Consider the following 15194-nt stretch of genomic DNA (forward strand, 5'->3'; position numbering starts at 1 on the left):
AATATGTAAGTAAATACCTCACACACAAATTATGCAGCTGTATGTGTCACAGGTAAGTACTCTGGTAGAAAGTGGCTAAATGTAACTTTCAGTATCATCACAGCGAACTCAGAAGCCTGTTAGTGAAGCTGCTAAAGTCTTGCAGTGATGTCCTTCGTTTACAGGACAGCCAGGGTTCTCAAAGTGGGGCCTGCGGGCCAGCGGTAGCCCCTGGTAACATTTTCCCTCCCTTCAGTGTGTTGAGGTATGTTATGTTCTGGCACAGCAGTGGAGAACGAGACTACGAGACTAAACGTTCCCAGTTTGAACAAAAACAGCTGTTTTTCTTCATTACCACTTTAAAGACTATAAACCACAAAAATGATAACGACAAACCACCAACATCAAGTAAAGAGACTATTTGCACCGGCCAGAAGTTTTTCTACATGATGGATTTTTCTCCTTTGAGGCCCCTCAAAGTCATGTTGACCCCTTAAATTGGCACTCAAGTCATTAACACTTTGAACCCAGGGGAGCTCTGTCTCCATGTGTCAGCTCAGTCATGGGAGGTCATCTGAAAGGATGAAACATGATTTTCAGAAGCAGTATGAGGAAACTACATGTGGTTTACTACATATTATTATTAGTGTTATTTTTAATCGCTTATTTTGAATTTGATGGTGCCGACACTTCTCGAAGCTGGAAAAGTTAGTGACACTAAAAACAAACAGCTGGAGAGACAATTTTCAGCTGGGTTAATCAGCAGGAGGTCAGTAACAGGAGTGGGTAACCATGTCAACAATTCTAGAATAATGTTCCTCAACAAACAAATTCTGAAGTCTTTGAATTCCTCGTCATTTACAGTGTATAATGTCAAAAGATTCAGGGAGTCTGGAGAAATTTTCAGGTAGAAGGTTGAATGTCTGTGTACGAGCTGTCAAATGGCACTGCATTAAAAACCAGTGACGATTCTGTCATGGAAATCACAACATGGGCTCAGGAGCACTTGAAGAAATCATTGTCTGTTTGACAGCGTGGGGCGTGTAAGGAATAAGCTAGCTGCCCAAACACTCAAGAAAGCAGTACGACCTTACCCCGCCGCTCACCCAAACCTTAGATTTTGAATAATTTCATATCAAATGTGCAGGACCTCTAACTCTATAGAGCTCATCTTCTCTTAACTTCATATGTTATATTTAACGGTGGTCAGTCTTATGAGCTTTAATTTTAGCAGACAGCTCTTTTCAGGAAAAACTTCTGAAACTAATTTAATGAAAAGCTGATGAATAAAGTGGAGCATCCAGCTGACGGGTTCTCAAGGTTGGCCTGTGGACCAGTGGTGGCCCCTTTTGTTTTTGCCTGCAAGCATTACAAATAAACAGCAAGTTTTCATGTCATAGCATGTATATATAACAGTAGAGTTTACCTCTTAAATCTCAGCTGTTCTGCTTTAGCCGTCACAGCTTTCTCAAACTTCATAACACTAACCCAACACCCTAAAAAAGTCAAGAAATATGACCTCAACACTGGGTGAAAACAATAGATACCAGTACAAACATGACAATTTCCAGCCACAGACACAATATAAACAGTGAGACTGAGCAGCTTGTATTTTTGTTTTCTCCCTGGACTCTAAAAGCAACGCATTCACGAATAACTGAAGGGTCACTACATTTTCAATCTCTGGAACATTCCTCGGCACCGTTTCATGTTCCACTGGAACAATAATAAAAACACGAACTCTAACATGTCAGGCAGTGTCTTACTTCACTGTGACCTTGTGGATTTTGTTCTTGCCTTGGCCTTTGTGTTGGCACTGCTCTTTGTTTGCCAGGGATATGTTGCAGGATGGACTGCAGCCAGTGAAATGCAGTGAGGTCATTCGTTTAGATAGAGCCCCAGATGGTTAGAGACCTGGGCTAAAAATCCACTTCAGCTCATTAATCAAAGCCTGTTTTTCCTTTGGCCGAGCAATGGGAGAGATTTATACTTAAGCCATTAAATTCACCAATATTCCCCTCTCTTGATTAGTGCCCCTCACAGCGAATGAAGCCTTTAGTAAACGGCATTACAGCCTGCTGGGCTGAAGCTTGGGTGCGCTGGAGAGGCCTGGTAATAGTGTTGATTACTCGTCACTCATTAGGTTGCTTTCACTGCAGCCGCTAAGCCCTCATCAGGAGGTTTTTGGCTGAGAAGCTGAGCAGGAGCCCTGATCCAATTCACCTTTAAAGTTCAGTGGAGCTGTCTGGGTTGCCACGGGTCAGTGCATCGCTCTCCATGGTGTGCACTCTCAGAGAGAGGCCCTCATTACCTCATTTCCTGTTACCACTGTACCAGGCAAACATCTGAGTGTCCTGCTTCGGTTGTGTAAAGTTTGTTTGTGACTGAGGGTCTATTAAAAGTTTAAATAAAAAAACTTGTTGAATTTATGACTTTGTTGAAGGACAAATGTGAGAATCAGACTGCGTGTGTCTGTGGTGGCCCTGTGGTGCAAGAGAGTGCATTTCAAACTGAAAAAAAAAAAACTTCATAACTGGGGTTTATTAAAAATATTTTATGTATTTTTGTCGATGAGTGGCAAACAATGGCACACGAGTAACCAGATGTTTGTCATAATTATATTTCACATGCAAGAGAACTCAGAAATCCTTCACACATACAAAGTCATGAAGTTTTCAGGGCCCATCATAACTTAAAGACCTCACAGTACCATATTACCTTTACAGAGCTCTTTGCTCTCACATTGCAGGCATACTTATGGTTCCTAAATTTTCTAAAAGTAAAATGGGAAGAACCTTAGGCTATTGTGCGCCTCTCCTGTGGAACCAGCACCCAGTTTGGGGTCAGGAGACAAACATCCTCTCTGGTTTTAAGATTAGACTTAAAAGTCTCCTTTTTGGTGAAGCACATAGTTAGGACTAGGTCAGGTGGTCCTGAACTGTCCTGTAGTTATGCTGGAATGGGTTCAGGCTGCTGGCGGACTTCCCATGATGCAATGAGCATTTCTTCCCCACTCACCTCTTTTCATAATAATAATAAATCCATCATCTCCTTCCACTTACCCAGTTTAGGGTCACATGGGGCTGGAGCCTATCCCAGCTGTCATAAGGCATGAGGAAAGCTACATCCTGGAGAGAGACAGAAAATCACTCAGATTCACACAGTCTATTCACAATAATCAATTAACCTCACCCCATGCATGTCATTGGACTAAGGGAGGAAGCGTCAAAGTAACCGGAGAGGATCCACACAGATATGAGGAGAACACAAAGAAAGACCCTAAGCAGGATTCAAACTCAGGACCTTCTTGGTGTGAGAGAACAGTGATAATACTACTAATAATACTTCTACTACTACTACTAATAATAATACAAAACCAGTACAGCAGAATAAAACTGCTGCTCCATGATTCTGGCCCTGTTGGAGGTTTCTTCCTGTTAAAAAGGAGCTCTTTCTCTCCACTGTCACCAAGTGTTGCTCATAGGGGATCGTCTGAACATTGTTTTTTTTTTCTTTGATACTTTTACCTTAATATAATGTGTCGTTAAAATTAAATTGAACTAAATTGTTAATATAAAACTAAACAAATCCCGTAAAGTACCCAACAGCGTCGTCAGACATCAGCAATAAGCTAATGAAACTGGTCAGCTAATGTTTTTAAAACAGAACAGCTGAAGTCCTGAATTCCATTTTCTGAAACTGTCACTTCATCATAACAAACTATTTTATTTCTGATTCTCAAAATGCAAACTACTCAGCAACCAGCTCAGGAACGTCTCAAAGAACAAATACAACGTATGGATACATTTTCATGGACAAAGGTGAGAGTCACTGTGACCTCATGACTCATATTTTGTCCATAACTCAATAATCAATGAGGTAATTATGACAGGATTTTACAGAAACACCCAATGGCATAAAAAAAACGACAAAATTTTATATCCAGAAGGTCAAAGGTCAAGTCTGGACACATATGGATGTAGATACGCTTGTGTGGAGGTACACAGTTACTATGTAGTAAATCGCGTCTTTACTTAAGATAGTTTAATTAAAATGGCCCTTTTAGTGGATGTTTGGGAACATATGGGGTACTCTAAGGGAATTACTGCTGTGGCCCTTTGTGGGCACACCCACTTAGGGCCCTTGTGGGTTTGCTTTGCCTATACAGCCCCACAGTTCACCTGCAGCTACCCACTGTGGACCCGCCCATGCGTGTTTGCTAGGAAAGCTGTGATGAAACTGATTTTACATGGAAGCAGACCGACAACATCTGCAGTGAAACTGATGCTGTTTAATAATCGTGCAAATCTTTAAAGCCTTGATTAGACTCTGCAGCGGACACGAACACGGACATCTAGAGACATGGCAGCCGATTAGTCATTCCTCTTATATCTCTTTGAAGACCGCCGCCTGGGGCGCAAGTGTAGTGGACAAAGCCACGCAATCACAAAAAACAGGCAGGCCTGCGGACTTTCACATGGACCCTCATGCTCACTGTGTCATGATGAAATTTATGCCACTCAGACCAAAGAAGACCTCAACAGACTTGCAGATGTGGAAAATACACTCAAAGACTTCATCTCACAAAGATATCACAACATATTCATCTCTTTGAGATCTAACCCTCATGAGAGAAAGGAAAAAAATGATTATTTAGAAAAAAAAAAGGTAGGTTTGGTGTGTTACAGATAATTATGATTATTATTGCCCCCTGATTGATTAAATATTTTGCACTTTAATGGCGTGTTCAAACGCAAACACTCAAATTCAAAGTCTATGCAATGAGGAGAATCGATGTGCTGCACTGGGTGGCACGAATAGAGGAAAAATTCGAGTAAGTTAAAATATTTCATTTGAGTGAAAAAAATGACTTAATAAGGCATTGAAATCCCTCTGGGACAGCTGGGAGTCCAACCACAATAAACCATGGAAAATCCTGTTTTTGAACAGCTAAATCGTTCAATTTCGTTCTTAATTAAAGACAGGGAAAAGTCAGTGAACTAATTATTATTTGGACTGGCTGCTTCGCTGCTTTCTGGCGATTTGTGGATTTCCACCATAAAGGCACCACATGCCTTTTTTAAAGAGGTTATGACAGGTTGTAATGCTTTTGGTTGATCATTCTTGATTGGAGAGCACCATAGATGTTTGCTTTGACTCAATTTACTCATTAGGCCACTGTGTTTATTTTCTGCAAACTTTCTTACATCGTGGTGCACCCAGGATGGGAAATTGCTATTTTGAAACCTGTAACTAAGACCTGAAATTGGACTTAATGTTTAAAAACCCAAGACACTTTTATTGTTTTTTGTTTTCTCTTTGTGCTTCAGATGATGGACTTTGCGCCTCGCAGCCACCGTATCCTTCTCATGAGACATATTTATGGGTCTGTATCCAGAAATGAATCCCAACTTGAAAGCCGGCCTGGCGGTGCAGCGTTTCACTCATTAACCCTTTTTTCTTCCCAGCACCTCGCGGCAGCCTCTTCCCCACAAAACACATTCGTATAGCTGCCAGTCAGGTCAACGCTGCAATTAAGCTGCTTTAAACTTGTTCAGTGGAGCTTAGAGGCTGTAAAAATACTTCCGCTTGAGTGTCAGTGGGAGCCTGTGACGGTTAACGTTGCATTCATTGGGGAATACATTGTGTCTAGTTAATGTAAGTAGTCTGGTCAGTGGGTCAAAAGGGCAACGTGACTAAAGAAAATGAGGAGGCGCAGTAGTTTACAGCTGGCTGGGAGGAACCCGGCCAGCTTCATCAGACTGATTCCTCTCCTCTTTATTTGTCAAACATCAAATTTCTCAAGCAACAGAGAATTTATGGACACATTTCCATGTTTGTCTCCATCCAGATGGACCGAGTTTTATGAGCGTGCGGTGCATGTCAGACAGTGAAACTCGTGCTCTGATTACCAGTCAGTCAGGACAGGCGTCATCAATCTTTGGTCTTCAGTGAATGGCAGACTGGCTGCCATAAACAGGGCCTGATTGCAGTGTGCTGTTCCCAGCGGAAGAGTTTTCAGTCCAAGGGAGGAATGGAAACAAAACCCTGCAGATACAAACAACGTGTGTGGGACCTGTGCACTGTGCCACGTCCTAAGATGGCATACTGTACGCGCTTTCGCCAGAAGTGATTCCTCTATTTATTATTCCTGTCAATCAAAACGTCCCCGTAATAATTTGGGATGCATTACGAAACAAAACGTTCTCAGAAAGTTCACAGATGGATAAAATTAGAGAATAATGAGAGAAAACAGAAACATTAAGCACACTTGAAGTACTCTCAGAGGACACTGAGGTCATGTCCTTTGTAGTTTTTTAGGGGATTTTAGAAGCTGAATTCAAAACAAACACCTGGTAAATACTTTATAGGCTGATTGTAGTGTTTTTGATGTGATTGGTAAACATAGAAATGCATTAATAAAGGACTCGCCGTTCACTGCGTTTCAGAGAGAAAGAAAACATTGACATGGTTACAATTTTCGGAAACTTTGCAAAGAGTTTGTCCTGGATGTTGACAAAGATTAATAGCCGTTCACGATTAAAAGGATTCCCCCGTGTGGCTCCCAGAAAGGTTAAAAACACACCAAACAAGAATTGCAACTCTGCTCTCCAAACGCAGAGTTTAGGCTGGGCTCTCACTGAGGCTTTGCAGGTTGTACTTCACATCACCACTCGCTAATTAACAAGGTGAGTAAAAAGTTTTAAAAAAGCAGTTTGATCCATTGCTCAGAAACAATGAGCTGATGTCATTTGTTACAGGATGAAATCATGGCTAAAGTCAAAATCCCTCCAGCGTTACGGCTGGATCAGGAAAATGTCAGATCAAGTGGACGTAAAGCAGCTGTTTAAACTTCAGATTGTTGCTCAGCTGAGAAGTAATACGTGTTTGTACTTTTGCAGCAGCCTTGTGCTGTAAATGTACCAACCTGCTGTGCTTCATAACATCAGCACTGACTGGAGAGTCCTGGATAGACTAATCTGAATATTTGTGTGTTGTGAGAGGATCAAGTGTCCTGGCAGGTGAGTTTTGGTAATCGTGATACTCTGATCTCAGTTTTTGTTTTCTTGTATTGCGCTACAAGGGGAAGTTTTTCTAGACTTTTCTTTGTGTTATCTTTTGATATCAGTCTTGCACATGTACACCTCTACTTATTTTGCACTCCTTCATTCTGTTTTTTAATCTTTATTCTTTGGAAGCAGACTGAATTGAACCAGTCGTGGGTCCAGTGACTTTTGGAAGACTGGGGTATTTTCTAGCCTGTACTGGCTGCCAGATTTGGCTACATTAATTTGGGTAATTTGAGCTGGAAACTGGCACATTTATCGACATTTGGAGCAGCTGCATCTGATAACACGAATAAAGTTGGGAGGCACACCTGGTTTGGTTTCAGTTTATTTTCTAAGACCTGCCAGATTTGAGCCAGGGGGGAGGTGGGGGCATCTCCCTGTGATGCCCTTGCTCAGAGGATGTAGGTGTGGTGGATCAATTTTAATACAAGTATTTTCTAACTTTGAATGTAAACTGAAAATACATTCTTGTACAAATATATGTTATTTTGAAGAAATAACATCAAAGATTGGAATAAAGACGGCTGAACTTTGAGGCTTAATTCCTCGTTTATTTCACGAGGAAATTGTTGGCTTGGATGTGGAGGTCTGTTGTCTCTTGCTTTGATGCACACTTTAGAGATGCATGAAATATTAATAATACCAAAACACTCGCAAAACATCACATTAAAACTGATTCTTAGTGCAGAACAGCAAAACAAAAACATTTTTGCAAATTTCAGAGTTAAAAGTTGAGCCGCATCGTACTCAGCAGTCCTAACACCACTGTTTGTTTACTTCAGTGTAGCCTGAATAATTTTCTCAAGCTTCGCATCTACCTCCATCAAGAGATCCCATATTAATTAATACAACACATTAAGAAAACAAAGAGATAACAGAAGGACGTTTTTTATTATCATTGTTCGTTTTGAGTATATAGTTGAAATTTTAAGATAATTTCAAGTTATGACTTTAATCTTAATTTAAAGTTGAAAACGTATTTAGAGAAAAATGCTGAAATGAAAACTCAAGATTACAATTCAAATATTTCCTTCAAATTCATAAAGGTGTTTGCTCAAGCTGGAAAACAACAGCTTAAAAAATAATTAAAAGGCCAAAATGACCACAACAGTGACTTCCACGATGAGTGTGTGACCACAACAGGAAATGACATTACAATGCAGACTGTATAAAACCAAACACTATGAGCTCACAGACCTGTGTCTTCCTGGCACTGTTTCCTAAATGAATGCAGAGGAAAACCAGCACATCAGGCCAGGTGAGGGCTCGCTGTGGGTATGAGTCATCTCCGTTGTCACGGTTACACAGCATCGTCATTTGTTTGTCTGCCCCTGGCCAGGTCGTTAATTACAGAGCCATTTTGGGATGGCCTCAACAAATCATGTGGGTCAATGTGAATTGCAGACTTTGGTGCCAACAAAGCTTTCATTCAGAGGACTTAATGCAGAGGATGAATGTTTCACCTCAGCTGCAACGAAGGGAAAAACAAGAGAAGAATGAAGAGAAGGAAGTGGATGGAAGCAGAGCGTTTATTTTTAACTGTACAGTGACTGAAATATTTTAATTTGAAAAATGTCTCCTCTATTTCTGTTTCTTTAAAAATGTCACTTTTAAGGTGTGAACTCAGAAAGTTCACTCTTTGTCTTGAATAACTTTAGCTGCTCTTATGATAATGTTTTATTATGTTAATTATGGTGGCTTTTACTGTTTCTCAAGGAGGACGCCAAGTTATTCATTTACTGTCTATGGATTTACGCTCACTGGGTTTCTGCTTTTTATTGTAAATATTAAATCAGCCAATCATATGGTAGTGCCTAAAATGTAATAGATGAAAATGAAATAACAGTAAAAATGAATTTTAGGTGAACTTGAACTTCTAAGATTTGTGTGAGGAGGTAGATTAAGTGCAGGCATATGGAAGGAGGTTAATGATAAAATATACCTGTTTCTTTCCGACACTGTCACGAATTTGTCAATTTGTCAATTTGTTTGCACTTACAAAGCATTTTTTTCACCATAAAATACTTAATTTGTAGTTATATGTGATAAAAACCAGCAGAAGGCGTTGTAAAGTATTTCTTTCTGCTCATTCTTAATTTTTCTTCTTTTGTTCAATCTAAGATTGATAGCATGGCATGGTAGGTGATGGTGAGTGAGCTGGACCAGCTTCAAGTAGAAGCTTCAAGTGTGTGTGTGTGTGTGTGTGTGTGTGTGTGTGTGTGTGTGTGTGTGTGTGTGTGTGTGTGTGTGTGTGTGTGTGCGTGCCACAGGCTTAACCCCTGGATTCCCCACATTCCAACCCAAAGTCAGGCACAAGCCTCGCCACCCGTCCGTTTAAGGTGATTGACGTTATTTTCTACCATTAGGCACTACTTTGTAATTGACCTCTGACCCCTCACAAGCGACCTGTTGAAACAGCTTTAAACCAGAACATCTAATCTCCATGGGAAAAGCCCTCGATCTAGACGGAGGGCTCTCAAAGCAATCAACACCTAAAGGTGAAAGAGGGGAGCCGGGGTCACTGCCACCGGAGCGCTCTGATCCCGTGTCGGTGAGGGCGATAACCATCATTTTGTTCAGACGCACCGAGCCGCACAAACACACTTTATCAGAAAAAAGTAACTCCTGGTTTCACTTCCAGACTGTTACATGTGCATTTTATTGGTTGAAACACTGGAATCATCACCTGGAGTTTGTGGCTTATTCTCGATAAACTGCAGATTTGATGGATGGTAGTAAAAGTTAAAGAGCATCTGTGTAAAAGAATTTTTAGTTTTGAGTGTCGCTTCATCTTAAATGCAGAAGTGTAGAAGATGCGTTTATTTGACCTTCATAAATTGGACAAATGTGAGAAAACTAATAAAATCTAACAAAAGTCTTAATAAAACATAACTAATCATTTAAATTAAATCTTTTATTTTACACATTTGGCAGTGAAAGCTTACAACATTTAAATTGTATTATTATATATAAAGTCAGTTGATTTTCATAAGTAAAAAAAATTAAGCTGTTCACGAAGTTTAGAAAAAATATGTTTCAGATTAGCGTTTGAGCTTAGCATCTATTTTCAAAACTGAAAAATAAAGATTTTTTTTCTAAAACAAATGTTATTGGCTGGTAATACAATAAGAATTAAAGCTAGAAATAAGCTCTGTTTATATATTAATAATAATTACGTTTTAAAAAATAATGTATCTATTTTTTTTCTTTTAATTTTCTTCCAAAGTTGTGAGTACTTTATGTTTTCTCTCCAGTTTGTTTGTTTTTTTTGCTGACAAAAACAAATACTGAAAGTTTTTATTTATGTTTTTATTTTGAGTATTTTATTATAGTTTTGGGGAAATAAATTCAGACCATTTTTAAACATATACAGTCACGGTCGACCATTCGTTTGAATGTACTTTAATAAGCTTTAGCAATAATAAAAAGTTGATTTAAATTCCTGTTACTCTAATCTGCTCGTTACATTATCAGCACAAATTTCCTTCTTTGTACATTTTTCAAATGTCAAACAGACTATTAATTTTGTTCACGCCAGTATAATTATTATCCAACACTAGATTTAATCACAAAATCCAATTATTTAATTACGTTTTTTGCCTTTTTGTCTGTTTTTCTTTGATGCTCTAAGTTCCTGCCGTCCAGCTCCTGTAAATCAGCCTCTCTCTGTGTGCACGCTGTGATGAAAGCCTGGTTTCATCTGTAAGCCACTGTTCATATCTGGATTTGGGAGGCACATGGCATGAGAGAGGTCAGCCTTTATGAGCATTAACACCAAGTCAGACGGACCTCCCACCACGCGTGCGTTCGTCTAATAAAGCAGGTTTACTTGAGGTCGCTCACTCATCGAGCCTTGATAAACTCGTCAGTCAGCTGCAGATTTCTGGAGGTCGGCCCGCAGGCAGCGGCACAATTTCTGGGGCTACTTCATAGTTACAAGCTTCCACTTCAAGTCATGGATTTGCTCAGTTTTAATAGCTTTCATTAACAGGATTAAAGGGAACTTTGATCAATTGATTTGATTTGAAATATTGCCTCGCTTTCATCTCTCATCTTTCATCTACAGAAGTAAACTTTATGCGGTCTGGCATCACATGCGGAGCCTCTGCAGCCTAAATTGCAATGTGCCGAGGTGTTTCTAAATATGAAGAATAGCACATCATTCTTTAACTAAAACTAAATTAAACACCCGGTCTGCCAATGCTCTCCCTCACTGTTTTGGTTATTTATATTATTCGTATTATTTCATAATCATGGGCTTTGTGTGTGCAGTGTTTTCTTTCCTCTCTTCTCACGCTGCTTTTCTGTCCTTCACTCATACTTACTTTAAAACCTAATAAAACCTGCACACATATCTGCACTCTCTCTCATAGACGTAAGGACAAAAGAAGTACACTTAGGTTAATGTTTTTGTCCCTTATTGTCTTACGTTGCATGACTACATACATATAAGATTTCCTGTGTAAGTTACCCACTTTAAGTTTTTCTCTGTAGAAGAAGAATACAAAGAAGGTTTTTTTTCCTCGATGTTTGTCTCATAAGATTAAACTACCACAAAAATCCCACAATCCAACTCATATATAACATACCATATATTCATATTCCTAATGCTGCTATACTGCATATATATACATTTGTCTTTTCTTACTGTTCATATCTGGACATTGTTATTTTATTATATTGTAGCAAGTTAGACCTGTATAATCTTTAAACTTGCTTTGTGCCAGTTATGGTTTAGTTGCTGATTGCAGGCCAGTGTGTGTCTAACCACTGAACCTGCACTCAGACGTTCCTCAGGTGGTCCGATTTACCAAGCTGGGAAACTTTGCTGTGTTTTTACGACCAATGAGTTTTCTTGCTCAGTGTTTAAGCATCGCTCGTAGCTGTTTGCAGTATTTAATTAACATGGCTGCAACACAAAAATTTGCAATACTAACCCAAACTTTCTTACCGTTAACAATATCTTTATTTTCATCTGCTTTTTTCTCTAAATGTCAACTCAAAACTTTTTGAGTTTTTACAACCCGAGTGGGCGTTCGTGTGAACGTTTCCAGTATGATATTTCATTATCACACATTCTTTTGTATTTCCAAGTTTAATGCTATAGATAAAACAGTTACATTTTCCGGCTTCAAGATGGCAAAGCATGCATATTATATTAGAAAAGAGGTATTTGTGAATGTGATAACAATAAAGCAGCAGCCTTTCACCCCAAACATGAAGAAAGAAAAAAAAGAAAAAGATCAGTTTCACCTTCCTTTAATGTGAGCGGAAACTGAATTAGGAAACCAGCCTTAATTCCACCCAGGGAAAAGCTTGCCTACTTCTTATTATATAAAACCTCATCATCTTCAGAAAGGCTTCACAAATATTTCTCAGTAATTTTGTAATCTTTGCCATCATCATGTGGCATTAACCTGTGAAAACTAAACAATATTAGAGTGTTTTTCAAAACAACACAGCTCCTAAACTTGTGAAATCAGATGTGTGACAGACTCTGGAGGAAGGCTGGTTCAAGGCTGGATTTTTAGCTGCTATTATGAATGTCAACGGGATTTTGAACAAGCTTTTCTTACTTTTGGAACATAACACAGAAGTTCTGGTTTCACTTTGTGCGCTCTGTACCAAAGACTAAAACTCAGGGTACTGTTTCATTTTAACAGCTTGATGAGTAAAAACACACTTTTTATTCTGCTGCAGCTCCCTCCTTCAAACCTACAAAGTGCTTTTTTCCCTTTGCCGACACACGAAATGTCGGGGAAAAGAAAACATAAAAGAAATGGTAGAGTTTTAACGACCGACCACATTTCTAACCCTCTGGAAACCAGTTTTCACATCCCCTTCAACCCTCTATCAATGTGGCTCTCATCATCATTACAACCTACAATGCACACTGTATCCATCAATTCTTCATTATTCTTTCAGTTTTTTTATAGTGACATCAGAAACATCTCTGCATCCCATATTTCTGTATATAAATATTGGTTAAATTTGGCACATTCTCAAACAAGGGTCTCAGAACCCATAAAAAACACCGTGACATGACTGATTCAAGCTGTTTACTTTTGCTGGAAATCTGAATGGTCAGGGGTGAAGTGGTCAAACCTGTACTTGTGCTGTTTCCCCACTTTGCAGCTGATTCGAGCCGATAATGCTCATCTCCACACTGCCAAAGCAGCCTTTCTCGTTCAGGAGCTTATCCAGGAAACTCATGTGTAACATTTAGTCCCAATGTGTGTCCTAATGAAGATGCCTGTGAAATGCTCAGTCAATGTGAAGCAGCCACAACCACCGATGACTGCATAGCTGCAGGCTGCACTTATACATTATGATGTTGATCTATAAAATATCTATAAAACATAAACTTGCTCTTCTTTTTTTAAAATAGTATTACCAGTATGACCTTGAAGTTGCTAAACAGATTAAAACTTTTCTTTGTACCAGGCTGTAAACACACTTATTTCTGCTTTAAATTTGGGGGGTTTAACATTTTGGCCTATGGTGACTGGCCATTTTGTTTGAAACCACCCTCTAGTGGTCTTTATAGGAACTGCAGTTTCACACTGATTCAGATCCAGTCTTTTCAAGTAAAACAACCTATTTTAATTTAAAACAATGTTAAAGGGTAGCATGATAAACAAATATGAAAAAAAAGATAATTTGTTGTATTTAGGCAAAGACTGGACATAGCACTGCGGGAGAGGAGAGGCAGGATTAACATGATTAGGCCGAGGTCATTCTAAATGTGTCTTTGAATTGTGCTTGTCAGATTTTGCTGTCTTATTTGGAGCCAAATGAACAAAATCAACCCCCCTGTTGCCAGTGAGGAGATGGGCAGTGGAGATTGAGCAGGCAGGTAAATAATTTCCAGAAGAAGATTCCTGTTTCCTCAGAGAAACAGACACAGGACAAAGGATAGCGCAGGTTTATTGGGCAGCTATAAAGCTCCTGAGGATCACCTGGTCACAACTCCATCTGATACTCAAAGATATACTCGTAGAAAGAGATAGATATTGTACAAGAGCACAAAACCCCAAGCATTTTGTAGTTAAAAGGGTAGCCATAATTATATCTCCAGCTTACACCTTTTCCAGATCACTTTAGAGCAAGTAATTGCTCTATTACTCTTTTATAATTTCTGTTTTTCTTTCTGTTTCACATGCCCATTATTAAAACATATTACAACCATGGATGGATCTTTTTATCCTTTGTTGATACGCCGCTGAAGACATGCAGATGTCCCCTTATGCATGTTTGCGGTGCGAGTAAAATGCCAATATTAGTATGAATCAGCTCTTTGTTAAACCAAACCAGAGACCTATAATCTTATTTGCAGTCCCACAGATTTACACGCTTACTGTCAACTCTCTAACTCATTTTATATAGCTGTTACATGGTATCAAATCATTTTTTAAGTATTTTAAGTTGCTGCAGTTTAAATGTAAACCTATAAAACTGATTTCTTTGTCTTCAAAGTGGCCTTGAGCCTAAAATACGTAAGCTTTTCCACTCTGCCCTTTTGTGAATCCATTACTTATTACACGGTCATGTTGAAATGTTAGTAAATGACTTGCTTTTAATTATCTTATAGTTTATCCTCTCTGTTTGGTACATTTGTTAGATTACTAAAAGAGCAAGTACAATCTGCTTGTTTTCCCGTCAACACTCCCTCCCCATTTACTTCTTCTTTGTTTTCACTGCTGCATTTTTCTCTGGAGATAAAACCCAGATCCAGCAGTTTATACAGAGTACAATGCTCCTCTATTACATCCGTGACATGTAAAATATTTCCTCTTGAAGTTACCACACGTTTCCTCAAACTGCTTAAAAGCCATAATTGGAAACAGACAGATTGTGCACCTCTGAGTCACAGTAGCCTGAAATATGTTTGAATCCTTATTGTTTTCCTTCTATCTAAGTGAGGAATGGGCATTTTTAGACTTTAATCAAACCTCTCTGGGAAACTTTGAATTCGCTGATTGGAGGGATCTTTCACTTTTTGGTACAGGCTGAATGTTTGGATCTGTGTGTTCCTTAAAGTATGCATGGGAAAGTGCCCCCGCTGGCAGCTCACAGTGGATATTCCCTGTGAATAAATGCATGAATTTATGGCTGTGTGTGTGTGTGTGTGTGTGGCATGGCAGC

Source organism: Simochromis diagramma, unplaced genomic scaffold (assembly GCF_900408965.1).
Source record: "Simochromis diagramma unplaced genomic scaffold, fSimDia1.1 OVJJ01000753.1, whole genome shotgun sequence".
Classification (NCBI taxonomy): Eukaryota; Metazoa; Chordata; class Actinopteri; order Cichliformes; family Cichlidae; genus Simochromis; species Simochromis diagramma.